We start from the raw sequence: 14196 nt of genomic DNA, 5'->3' as shown, positions 1-14196 counted from the left end.
ATCAACAAGGAATTACCACAATTCTAAAAAAAAAAAGTCAGGCGCAAAAGAACAAATTATCAACTCATGAGAGCAGAGAATCTGATTAGGAGGTAGCGTAGATGATGGATAGGATACTAGCATTTCAGCCAGCAATGATATTTCTAGCACAAATATACCCAGTCAACACCCAGTACTTTGTCTAATATTGTACACACATACACACCACATTCATACACATTGCAAAGAGTAGTGATCACTTTATTAGCATTTCCAGAAAATAAATAAATAAATGATGAAAAATACAAGAGAGGGCTAACCAAATGCCTTAGACTACACAAAGTAGAAAGGAACAGGAAGACAATAACACCCACGCATTTTTTCTATGCCTGGCCGAATGGATGACATGTTCCTGTTTTTTCTACTGTAGTGACATAAGTAAGCAGCCTAATTTCACACCTAATTCTTTCTAGACCCTGGCATTTCTTCCACACACAACCTTATCTTGTATCCCAGATTGATCAAACAACTCCATACTCAAGTAAAACCTGGTTGTGAGCTGTCTTTAAACCTTAATCTGGTGTCACTTCCAGCCAAACTTCAAAGGGACTTCATTGGTCAGAGGTAGTCCTATACTTATTCCAGGCTAGAACTCCCTATAATGGCCTCTGGTGTCTTGGTTGTCCCTTCTCTTCTAAGACAAATTTTGCGGGCTGCTGAATTAATTTCTGGTATTCATTTTCGTGTCTGCTTAATTTTAATGTAGTTAAAGTTTATTAGCATTTTTTACCCATTGTCATTTTGTTTGTTATCTGACTGCCTATTCTGGCTACAATAGAGAAAAGGCAGATAACTGTTATTTTTTTAGAAGGATGGAGGGACAAAATGTAAATGAGAGCTGATCCTAAGTTAAAAATGAAAAAATTCTATTGAATCAAAGCTCAAATTTTAAAACCCCTAATTCATCATCAAAATAACTATAGCAAAGTTCCTAAATAATCAAAATTCACTACAAAGCACACACCAAACCAACAAAAGTTTTTTTTTTGTTTTAGATCCAACCATGGATATCCAAGAAATCCTTATGATCCCATACCTGAGCTAGTTATACTGTAGCGATCATCCCAACAAATGACAGTGCCCAACAAACAGAGCCGAGGGAGACTGAAACAATATTGACGTCCACAAAAACATATCTAAAAATATTTAAAGAGTAGAGAGTTCTTTGTCTTTCTGTATTTTGCCTTCAAAAGAAGGTGGAAGAAGTTGAAAACTAGGCAGAATTATAACAAAAAATTAACAAAAAGTATGAATTTTCATATGGCACTTTAATTTGGGATGTTCATAAGAAACATAATGATTTACTTCATGAGGTAGAAATACATAATACAGTAAACAAGAATAGTTGCATCATATATTTTAAATATTAAAACGTTTGCTTCAGTTTATATGTTTAATGTCCAAATTAGGGTCATTTTTCACCCTCTGATAGAGGTCCATAGAGGGTTAGATCCCTAGTAAAGGATGAAAAATCAAAAATAACATCATATTCATACTCACTGACTTCGAAATAGCCTACAGTATAATTATATCCCATGTGGATATGTTCAAAATTTGTAATTTTTATTCATTTAGGAGTGTCTCTCAAGGGCTAGGACCACCAGTAAACAATGGAATATCAAAAATATTTTAAAATACCATAAAAGGACACTCCACATGCTTATATTCTTCAAAGTTTTGTGAAAAGGTATACATTTGACCCTTCATGTTCCACGATGTGGTGAACACAGGGTCATCAGTTGATGTGGCATTCACAGCTTCAAGACCTTCTAATCATTTATGCTGAAGATATCAATTGGTTTATTCTAAATTATATTGTTATAATTTCCCCTAAAATATGATCCAAAAATGGTCTAAAAATTAGGGGTTCTTTGCTCTAGAGGGCCAAAAATAGGAGGAAACCCCAAAAGGCTTAATGTCTTGCATAACCAGGCATCAAGATGAGTGGAACTGTATATATGTGGTGGTTTTCTCATACTGATGAGTCAGGAGGCATTCAAACAAAAAAAAAACTAAAGTGATTTCAAAATGTTCATAAGTAATCCTTATTAACACAAAAGATCCTGATTATAACACTGCCAATTTGTGGTGCACTAGCCAAAATGTTGCTTTTGAAAATGGGCTGGAATTTCGTTGACTTCCTAAGTTATTAGGGATTACTCTATAGATACTAAGAAATTTAGCAAACATTTTTTGGTTCATGTTTTCTGTTAATGACCTATGGGCTTTTGACTGATATTAGGATTTTCCTTTGTGGTTTGAGGAAAGAATGCCTTGCCTTTCTGGTAACAAACTTGGTTTCAGTTTTGACATATGTTCTTCTCCTTATTCACGTTTAAAAATTATATCTGATAATGATGAGTAAAACAATTGCCTAATATAACTGTTTCTAGTATTTTTTTAAATAATAATAACATAAAAATAAAACAAATAGATTGCTCCTCTAAAGCCATGCATGGTGCTTATGATTTGACTGAATTAAAATCTTTTTTACTTGGCATTTCATTTACTATGTTTCTGTACAGCAGTAAATAGAAACAGTTGTTTGCTGTTTGCTTGTCTTTTTTTAAAGCTGCTCTGTTCAATAAAAAGTGCCTTTTGGTTTCTTTATACACTTAACCTCATATACCGCATTACATGGTTCTGTTCCATTCAGTCTCAGTAAGAGTGACAATTATTTACAGAAAGTTTCTTGTTTGTTTTTTCAGATTTTTGAAAGAAATATCAGAACTATCATTCTTTATACAAATAGCTTTATCATTCATTATAAAACCAACCTGCTTGTCTAATCAGAATCAGAATCATAATATCTTTATTTTCATTGTAACAAATACAACGAAATTAGGTGCAGTCCCTGTGGTGTCAAAATATGAATAAAATATTCAGTGGCATAAGAGGCTGTAGCCGATCTTGAGAGCATTTTTTAAAGGGTGAACAAAGGTGACGGCCCCAGATAGGGCATTAGTTCTTAATACGTAATAATTTTTGATTTCCTAATAAAATCACTTTTCATTTTTTGTACTTCATATCATATGCATAACCCTAAATAGATATACTGCAAATATATGCTTTTAGTCTTGCTTTTCTGCTTGCTAAATTAGCCATTCTCATCCCTCAGAAATCTCTGTTGTGCTGAGACTACTATATTATTGCATTGATGCCTTATTGCTTCATTTTTGCATGCACCATTTTTTCCAAGATTGAATTTTAAGAACAGTGTTTGTTTGCTGATATGTATTACCTAATGAGAAGTATGCCTCACATTGTGAGGAAATTAAATGACATTGTAACTACTTATAGTTTTAGCTTGGCCGGTTCAAACAAATGGTTGTTCTGCTGGATACGTAAACCTATTCAATTACATAAAAAAGCTGCATTATTTTTGTTTATTGCTGAAAATGGAGAACCTAAAGCTGGTTCAATGAAAACATTTTGAAAACTTTACCTCCAGAAATAGAACTACAATGTAATATATACTGGTATTTACTCCATCAAATTTTTTTGTTGGTTTTTATTGCAATCATTAAATGGAAATGTATTTGAATCAATGATTATGTTAACACTGGAAAGACAGGCAAGAGAATTCATTTGATTGATTAGAATTTGGCCAGTTCTCCACAAAGGATTTAATGGTTCAGAATTATGTTTAAATGTCAATACATTACTAAATCTCTTTATAGGTGCAACAGCAGAGTTTAGTGACAATGGTAATAGTGATTTCCTCATTCCAATTTTGCTATGGTGTTAAGCAGATACCAAGCTTTTCTTAATATTTTAAAGTCAAAGGCTTAAAGTAACAACAGTGCAAGTTGTATTGGTTATATTACAATATTGATCCATATACATTAGAACCGACCATTCAGCTCAACAAAGCCTACCAGGCCTATCCACATAATTTTTCTAAAATAGCATCAAGTCTTGAAAGTCCCTAAAGTCTTACTGTCTACCACACCACTTGGTAACTTATTTAATGTGTCTGTGGTTCTCTGTGTAAAGACAAATTCCCTAATGTTTGAGCAGAATTTACCCTTAACAAGTAACCAACTGTGTCCTCATGTTCTTGATGAACTCATTTTAAAATAACAATCTTGATCCACTGTACTATTTCCTTTCATAATTTTAAACACTTCGGTCACCTCTTTATAGTATCTTCTTTTTCTTAAAGTGAAAAGGCTCAGCTCTTTTAATCTTTCATCATAATTCATCCCCTGTAGCCCTGGAATCAGCCTAGTCACTCTTTTTATGACTTTTTCTTGAACTACTATGTCGTTTTTGTAGCCTGGAGACCAAAACTACACAGAGTACTCCAAATGAGGCCTCACCAGTGTGTTGTAAAGCTTGAACATTACCTCCTTGGACTTGTACTCCACACATCAAGGCGCTGTATAACCTAACATTCTGTTAGCCTTCTTAATGGCTTCTGAACCCTGTCTAGCAGTTGGTAGCTTAGAGTCCACTACGACTCCTAAATCCTTCTCATAAGGTGTACTTCCAATTTTCAGACCTCCCATTGTGTATTCAAACTTTTTACTTCCCACATGTAATACTTTATATTTACAGAAATGAAATTTCACAGACACAAATGTGTCCAAGCCTATATGATGTCCAAGTCCATCTATAATGCTTAAACTGATTCTAGATTATCTGCCAATCCACTTAGCATGGTATCATCTGAAAATTTAACCAGATTGTTACTATTATCCCTATCCAAATCATTTATATATTAAAAATAGCAGCGGCCCTAGCGCTGATCCCTGTGGGACACCACTGTTAACATCAGCTAATTTTGATAGGGTCCCTTGACCATAACCTTCTGCTTCCTGTGTCTGAGCCAGTTCTGTACCCATCTACAAATGCACCCTGAACTCCTACTCCTTTTAGTTTGATGCTCAACCTCTCATATGGCACCTTATCAAATGCTTTCTAAAAGTCAAGATAAAATATATATAGTTTGTTCATTATCTGTCTAATTTTAATCATGAGTGGGTTAAACACTAGTCCAGTCTGATTTTGTTTGCTGTGTGTAACAAAGACATTTGAATTTTTGTTTTTATATCCATCCATCCATCCATTTTCCAACCCGCTGAATCCGAACACAGGGTCACGGGGGTCTGCTGGAGCCAATCCCAGCCAACACAGGGCACAAGGCAGGAACCAATCCTGGGCAGGGTGCCAACCCACCGCAGGACACACACAAACACATCCACACACCAAGCACACACTAGGGCCAATTTAGAATCGCCAATCCACCTAACCTGCATGTCTTTGGACTGTGGGAGGAAACCGGAGCGCCCGGAGGAAACCCACGCAGACACGGGGAGAACATGCAAACTCCACGCAGGGAGGACCCGGGAAGCGAACCCGGGTCCCCAGGTCACCCAACTGCGGGGCAGCAGCGCTACCCACTGCGCCACCGTGCCGCCTTGTTTTTATATTTTCAAGCAATAAGGAAAATATCAAAGAAGAAAAAGTAAAATAATTACATTTAAAATAACACTTCAACCGAATAGAATACCAACCAAAGCAGATGTCAAAAAACAAAGTAAGAACTACTGCCTAAAGCAATGTGAAAAAATGTAATGTACTGTATCATTAGTATGACATTTAATAGTCCCATTGTTGTTGAGTAGAAGATAATCCTCTGCTTGCTGAAATGAAATAAGTAGTTATTGTCTTTACAGTCTGACCTCATTGTTATGGTCAACAGATATATTTAACACAAGAAACTTGAACTTGTAACATTTTTCAGTGTTGCTCCCTCAGTGCTCAATAGGATTTGATCTTGTTCAGTTAGCTAATATACATTTAAAAGCAACCCTAGGCTTTCAAATTTAGTCATAAAATATGTTTTGCCAGCATAGTATTTTATGCTTTGCTGTATGTTCTGAAAGTGAGTTTTACCAGATATATTGTGAGTTGTCATAGTACATAAAAGAGGGACCAAAAAGTGAGTATTTCTGTCATCACTTTGGTGTGCAAGGTAGTTAAACATGTATTCTTCATGCATAGAACATTATTGTCTTCTAGTGAAATCAACCCCATAGAAGGGATAATAAGGATCAGCTTGTTTAAAGAATTTTGTAAGCAAATTTGATTATGGTTAGCCCTGTTTAACATACAGTAAACCTGATTATATTACATTTCTGACAGTCTTCGGAAAAACTACATTTTTGAAAGTCCATGCTTGGACTTCATTCAGATGCTGTTTCAGTACCTAAAATAAAATTGCATTTAAAAAAAGCACAAATGTCATGTAGGTTTAGCAATTTTACATAAAGAAGTTGGGACACATTTCATCCACAAAACTGAGAGACTGTCATAATTAAGGGAAACTTCTTCTGGCAGTTTGTATTACAGTGTTTTGGGTTAATTGTAACACTGGAAGATACATGTTTTATTTCACTCATGGCTTTTTGATGGATTGTTATTTTTTCTATAACATTTGAGAATTCTTGGTTGATGAAACACAAATCATAGTGTTCAATCATACTACTGTTATAATGTGGTTCTTAGTTTTCACCAAACATGATATCTGGAATTGCAACAAAATAACTTTCAATCTGATTTGTAAATCTGGAGCACACTGTTTTTAAGGTCTTGTTGTACAGCCTCATGATTACAAGCAAACTTAAGTCGTATATTTAGCTTAACTACTTCCTTTCTGACCACTGTTATAGGCCAGATTTCCATCTATCCATTCATTTTCTTAACCCACTTTATCCTGAGCAGAGTCACAGAGAAACTGGATCCTATCCCAGCAAGCATAGGTCACAAGGCAGGAATTATCCATGGACAGCAGTCCATCACCACACACAATTATGCCTTTAGTCTGGGATTCTTGGAGAGCTCTTTGAGTATCTTTTAGTTAGTGTGTTGGTTGAACTGTGTGGCACAACCATTTATTATCTCCCATTGATCTCTTATAGATAATTCATTGTATTATGGAAACTTTGACATTAAATGTCTTTGAAATTAATTTGTAGACCTTTCTTCTGATGGCCTCTGGAAGCTCTCTTGTTCTTCTAATGATTTGGTAATGTATACCTGCATGACTGAGGCCATACTGGACCAAGTTTCCTATTTGAAAGGTGGGCCCCTTTTTCATAATAAAGCTGCTCATTTAAACAATGTGGTATAAACTTGTGATGCAAACTGTAATTGGTCTAAGTGATGATTAAGCTAGGGTTGTGCCTTTTTTGGACTTATAATGATGCTAGAGTGACAATGTAATTAGTGAGATTTGGTCTTCTGGATCAGATTGCACTGAAAAGAGGAGCAGATAATCACATTTGTATATGTTAAATGGTACAACACTTTCAGCAGGAATAATTTCTGTCTCATAGCACTGTATATATTTTAACTGTAATATGACACATAAAAGATAATGAAGCATATAAATTTATTGGTTAACATAAAATGTATTATTTATAGGCATACTATAAATATTGTGTTGTCTTGAATATGTGATTAAATAAAATGATGAATTATAAAAAATAAAGAGTCATTCGTATATTGTCCATTGGCTTTTTTCTCTCTCAATATAAATGCAGTAACCTTCAATGCTAGTAGGGTATATAATTAGCCTAAAAGTATAATGGAGCAATTTGTATTTTTTTCAGCTAGCCCATCAAGTTTAATGATAACAGCTAGCAGATAATTTTGGCAGAGGGTGTTTGTCAGAAAAGGCGAAAGACTGAAAGATGAATACCAAACAGATACTGTGCCTGAAACAAACAGGAAACTAGTCATATTTCATTATGCTTTCTCAAACAGATGATTGTGTATCATTTTGAAAAGAAACAAAATTGTCATCAAACGGTTCTTTTGGCCTATCCTTTAGTTGAGGAAAAGTATAGAAATCTATTGTAGAAATCTTTAAATGCCTTTAAAATGTCATTTCAGATACTCAAGTGACTATTTTGGAACCTAAATTGTAGCCACTGATTCTTAAAAGGTCCTTTATTACCCTTAAATGTTCAAGTCTATCTACTTGAGTAAAATGTTTGACCATTTACAATCTTTAACTTACTGGCAGATATGTGGAGGTGGGGGGAGACAAAAGCAAGTCAGTCAATGTCACCAGCAGTTTCACTTTGATATTGATAGGGTTTTTTACATGATTCTTAGGACATTTCATTATCAGAGAGCAACAAAGTGACCTCTGACCATGTCTAAGACAATGGAACAGATAAGGTCAACCACTTGCTGTTAGCATTTTTATACATTTTCTCTGTGTAACAGAGATTGTTTAAGATATTCACATGACATTTTTTAAAATTATTTTTTGTGGCATTCTTGAAAATAGTAAAAATTGGCAGACATTTCTGAATATCAAAAAATAACCTCTGACAGCCTTAAGCATGACTGCATTCAATTAAAATGTTAGCAAATTAGCAGGGAGTCCATTAAACTTGACAGTTTCTCTACTGATATGTGGTATTCCTTGTACTTTGCAAATTTTTCCATTTTACAAGCATCACTGATATCCTGGCATCCTAAGGTGTAAGAAGCAATCAGTACTGGACAAGAAAGTAGTCTATCATAGGACAAAATCACACTGTATCTACTATGTTTCATAGGAATGTATTTTTTAATTATTATGCCTTTGAACCCATTAAATCTACACTCCCATGCTCATGGTGGAAATAATAGACCAAAAATGGCACAGAAAAAAATGATTTATTTACCCTGTTTATTTAACACATGCTTATATTCTGAAATTATATCTGTAGAAGGTTAGTGGGAAAGAGTTATAGTGGGTCATCAAAAATTCATCGCTAAACTCTTTAGAGATGCAAGATGGTCATTTCCCCCAAGGTATGGTCAGTATAATTTCTTGCTCAGGTTTTAAAAAGTTTAGAGTATACATGCTATTTCTATGCTATCCAAATAGTCCCTTCCTTCAATATCAAATTCATTAAACACACATTTTCAAGAAATCACGTTACATAAATAACACCTTTTTAATTTTTACTAGTTATGAACATGTAGGTGGCCAGTCTGTCTGCTCAATGGCAAATGCTATGTCTCTTTAAATCTATTTTCGCAATTCATGCGCATTCTAGAAAATTTAAATATCCACTTTTGAATTTTAAGTCCCAGCTTCCCCCTTTCTTGGAGTTTAAATTTCATTAACCTGAAACCTTCTGACATACTGTACAGCAGCTCATACATTACTTAACACTGCTAGAATATGGACATGTATGTATATGTGAAAATACTTATGTGTGTGTTAAGATGAACAGATATGTGTCTATAGTAATGAGGCTCACAGATTACCGTGATGCATTGTTTATTGCTTTTTCACTTCTGGTTCAACACCCACATTGACTTCACCCAATTACGAGCCATTAGGTAACACATATGTACTTAAGGCAAACCCCAGACAGACATTCAAAGACACAGGAAGACATCCAGACATAACAGGGCAGTTTCCTTTTGTAAGGAAGTAGCCCTAACTTGTGTGCCAACCTGGTACTCACATTTAACATAAAATTTTCACCTCTGTATAATATTTTGTTACATTGACTTATTCTTGCATACACTTCAGGCAAGTGTAGAAAAGAGACAGTACATAAAAGACCAAGTTTCATCAAATAAGTTTTTGAATATACGGTAGAATGTTTAGACAATACATATTTTGACTGTTTACTTTGAAGTATTGATTATATATTCATGCAATATGCTTCATTAATTATTCAGCCATTTATGTATTTATTTTTTAGTGTTTTGTTATTCAAATTGCTCATTAAATTGAGATAGTTTACATTTAAAAGTAGATGTTAACAAATGACAGTCTTCACTGGCAACATTTGCATCTTCTTTTTACTTGTATTTTAAGTTACAGTGAACAGTGTGATTTATAAAAAAAATCACCATAATGACAACAGTTTTGTGCTTATATTGCCTATACTGGATAATCCTCTTACCCAGACAGACAGTTAGTTGTCATTCTTTCAGGCTTGCGAAAAATTGGAAACCAAAATAACTGTTTTCATTAGTTTTAAATCCTGTATTCATCTGTTGATTGTGTGACGTTTGTAGGTTCTCCCCATGTCACTATGGGTTTTCCTCCAGGTACTGTGGTTTTCTTATTGCATTTAATGCCATGCATTAGGTTAATTGTCAATTCTAAACTGACTTCTTGAGAGCGTAATTGTTTACATAAATGGGCTGTGTGAAGGACTGGCACCCTGTCCTGTGTTGGTTTCTTTCTTATACCAATGCTGCTGGAATAAACTCTGAAATCCTATGAGTTTGAACCATTCTCAAGTGATTTTGAGATTTTATAAATCTATTTGTACCTTTGAGCATTGGCCAATGAGTGTGCCAAATTTAGTTTGATCAACTGCATGACTAAGCTATCTCAAAAATATAAATAATTACGAAGAGCAAAATGCATCACGGGCGCAGTGGTAGCACTGCTGCCTCGCAGTTAGGAGACCCGGGTTCGCTTCCCGGGTCCTCCCTGCGTGGAGTTTGCATGTTCTCCCTGTGTCTGTGTGGGTTTCCTCCGGGCACTCCGGTTTCCTCCCACAATCCAAAGACATGCAGGTTAGGTGGATTGGTGATTCTAAATTGTCCCTAGTGTGTGCTTGGTGTGTGGGTGTGTTTGTGTGTGTCCTGCGGTGGGTTGGCACCCTGCCCGGGATTGGTTCCTGCCTTGTGTTCTGTGTTGGCTGGGATTGGCTCCAGCAGACTAGGTAGCTATCATCAATTCTCAAGTACCAGTTAGGTTAAAATAAAGGAGGGTTAGTTAAGCAATCTCTCAACATAGATGGACAGGTAATAGACATAACACCCATCTATTTAGCTATCTTAATCCAGTTTAAAGTCCTGAATTTTAGGCAGAAATATTTTATTAGCTTTAATTTACTAAAAATCACACATTTTTCTAATGTTCACTTGTGAAATATACTACTTTAATTGTCCTTTTTCCTGTGTTTGTTCTTATATTAAATTTAAATGTTTACTGCCAACTACAAGCAGGAAGGTAGCGACAGTTGAGATTATTACTTTTGCTCAGTTTTTTGTAGCGCTCCCGTCTTTGATGATTAAGTACACTTGAAGACAGGAAGTGCTTAAGGCATCAGTAATACTCACAAACAGATAATGGCTCTCATGAATTTTCAAAGAGCTATGCAAATGAGAATTAAACTCAAATTCACAAGATTTAGGGACCAAAGCTAATTTGGTAACTTGAAGTGATGCTTAGTTTATTTTTAGAAACAAGTTTACATAATAAATTGTGAAAAAGTTTGTACAGCAGGTATAATCTAAAAAATAACTTCCATGATGTATGCTAGTCAATATGGACTAACCTGTAAGCATTCATAACTCATGTACTTTTCAATCTGTTAAATTTTACAGTGGGAAAGATTCACAGTTCAGAATTCCCCCAACGTGTTTCAAAGTGTGCTATGGGAAATGTGTATTTTACATTTTTATTATATTTATATATATATTTATATATATTTATATTATATTTTATTATACATTTTTGTATTTTACATGTTTACTTTTAAAGTGGCGTTTTAAATATTTTATATAGATTTGCATCTTAAGAAATCAGATCTTCTTTAATGAACTTATGCATAATTCTGTATGGTATTCTGATAACAGACTGCACCTGACTCATTAAGAATAAGAACATATCATGTTAGCTCAAAGAGTGCTTTCCAAATAATTCTGTAAAGCATTAGGGCATCTGTTCATGGTATAGAGGTAGTATAGGATGTAAAACACATGACATTTATTTTTGTATTAAGGAGGCAATTACAGGGGTATTCATGAGTTTGTGCTTATAACAGACTACATCAATCTTATATCTTGAACTTAATTAAAGCTTTTAAACAAACACATACATCATATTCGACCTTTTACACATTTAAAATCACCTGATTCTATTTCAATTATCAATTAATAATTTAAAATGAAGGCACTCAATATGTTGCTATTTTTATAAAATAAAATATCAGCTGAAAAATATGTTAACTACTGCATTCAGTTACTGTAAAACAGTAAAAATTGAAGACAGGTGAATAGTAAGATTTTTGCAAACAAATCTTTCATTAATTAATTAATTATTTCATGTATTAATTAAACAAGTATTTTTAAGGAGCCTTGATATAAATTAGAGGGTTAGAGAAAACTAAATTTCAATACTGTAATTTTGTAAAAAAAATTTAAAATAGATAAACTTGAATATTTATTTAACAGTGTTTTGTTAAGTTGAATTTAATAAAAACATTGATCCAAGTTATTCACTTTCACTCACAAGTTTATCTTACTCATTCTAGAAGCATGTTACATTCAGAGGAAGCAAAACTGATCTTAAAACAGTAATCATTTTTTCAGTAAAAGCAATATTTACTGTAGTAACCACACATGTGGTCTATTTTCTGCATCAGCATATAAATGTGTCAATGCTGTAATTTTTGTTTTATTTGAATGTTTATTTAAGTAAACATTTTTTTCTTAGGTAAGTTTCTTCTGAAGATAAGTTCTATGCTCTTTTACAAGTGTAAAACACAAATAGGATATTAAGAAAATAGGTATGAAAAATGCAGAAGCAAACTATATGTTTAAATGGGAAAAAAAATTGAAATAATTATTCTTTCTCTTATCTTCTCATACAGAAGGAGGTTAAAAATATTAATCTATAATAATAAAAGGCAAAGCCCTCACTGACTGACTCACTCACTCACTGACTGACTGACTGACTCATCACTAATTCTCCAACTTCCCGTGTAGGTGGAAGGCTGAAATTTGGCAGGCTCATTCCTTACAGCTTACTTACAAAAGTTAGGCAGGTTTCATTTCGAAATTCAAAGCGTAATGGTCATAACTGGAACATATTTTTTGTCCATACACTGTAATGGAGGAGGCGGAGTCACGTATCGCGTCATCACGCCTCCTACGTAATCACGTGAACTAAAAACAAGGAAGAGATTTACAGCACGAGTCACACGCGGGAACGAAGGTAAATGACGTTAATTTTTGACTGTCTTTTAATACTGTGTAAGCATACATATTAACACATGTGCAATTAAACGTGTGCATTTACGGGGTGATTTCTCAGGCTTAAAAGCTCACCTTTTATCAAACGTGGGAACAAAGGTAACTGACGTTGTTCACTGTCTTTTAATACTGTGTAACCATACATATTAACACATGTCCAATTAAACGTGTGCATTTACGGGGTGATTTCTCAGGCTTAAAAGCTCGCCTTTTACTAAAAAGGTAAATGCAAAACTATTTTCAATCAGTTTATTGAAACGCTCCCGTTAAGGATTGCAATAACATATTCGCGGGATAAAAGAACGAAGTAGGGGGAAATGGAGGAACAGCCGCAAACAGCGAAGAGCAAAAAATTAATTAAACAATTGAGAACGGAGCGAGTTAAGCATACAAGCATGTTCATTAGGGAAACAAAGCACGGTGTAAAACGTAAGTTTAAATTAAGTTTATAGAAACGCTCCCGCTGCGGATTGCAATAACATATTCGCGAGATAAAAGTTTAATGAGAAGACACGAGGTATAAACGAACCACACGCCGTGGCACAACGTTAGGGGCAACAGTTTCAACCATTCTATGATCTGCTTCTCGCAACTGAAAGACGGCACATGGCGGATGTTAGCCGACTTGCTGACCGCAACGTTAGGGGCTTCAACTATGGCGCTGACGCCACATCTCAGTGCCAACACTTTGCAGACTGTACTTAAAAGACACGCCCTCCTCACTGGACAGTTAAAAACACCAATCAAACTAACGATGACATCAAGTATTACCCAATCAAAAGTAGGAAAGGAGGCATCTTCATAAAATGCGTGTGGGATGATTTGCATGAGACGCTGCTTTAAAAAAAAAATGATAAAAAAAATACGGGATAAATCCCGTCCAGTATTGATTCAAAACGGGACGCGCAATTTCATTCTCAAATGCGGCACGATTCCGTATTTTAAAGGACGGGTGGCAACCCTACAGTGCCAGGTAACCACCCATACAATCAGATTGTGATTCAGACTAGGAATGCAATGAATGTAATTACCCCGATCTACATACAAGGCGAAAGTCTTGCAACATTCAAAGATGATGGTTTGGGATAAGTACACTATACAACATAAAAGAGCTTATGAAGCCTTGAACCGAAAAAA

The 14196-nt window shown here is 34.7% G+C and overlaps 1 protein-coding gene across 3 annotated transcripts in view; it reads left to right on the top strand.

Annotated features, from left to right (window-relative positions):
* The window catches only part of sgcg (sarcoglycan, gamma), a 448908-nt gene that overhangs the window by 161051 nt on the left and 273661 nt on the right, over positions 1–14196 (top strand). The window lies entirely within an intron of this gene.

Source organism: Erpetoichthys calabaricus, chromosome 4, assembly GCF_900747795.2.
Source record: "Erpetoichthys calabaricus chromosome 4, fErpCal1.3, whole genome shotgun sequence".
Classification (NCBI taxonomy): Eukaryota; Metazoa; Chordata; class Cladistia; order Polypteriformes; family Polypteridae; genus Erpetoichthys; species Erpetoichthys calabaricus.
Note: the sequence above shows the minus strand (reverse complement) of the source record. Positions and strands in the feature narration are given on the sequence as shown.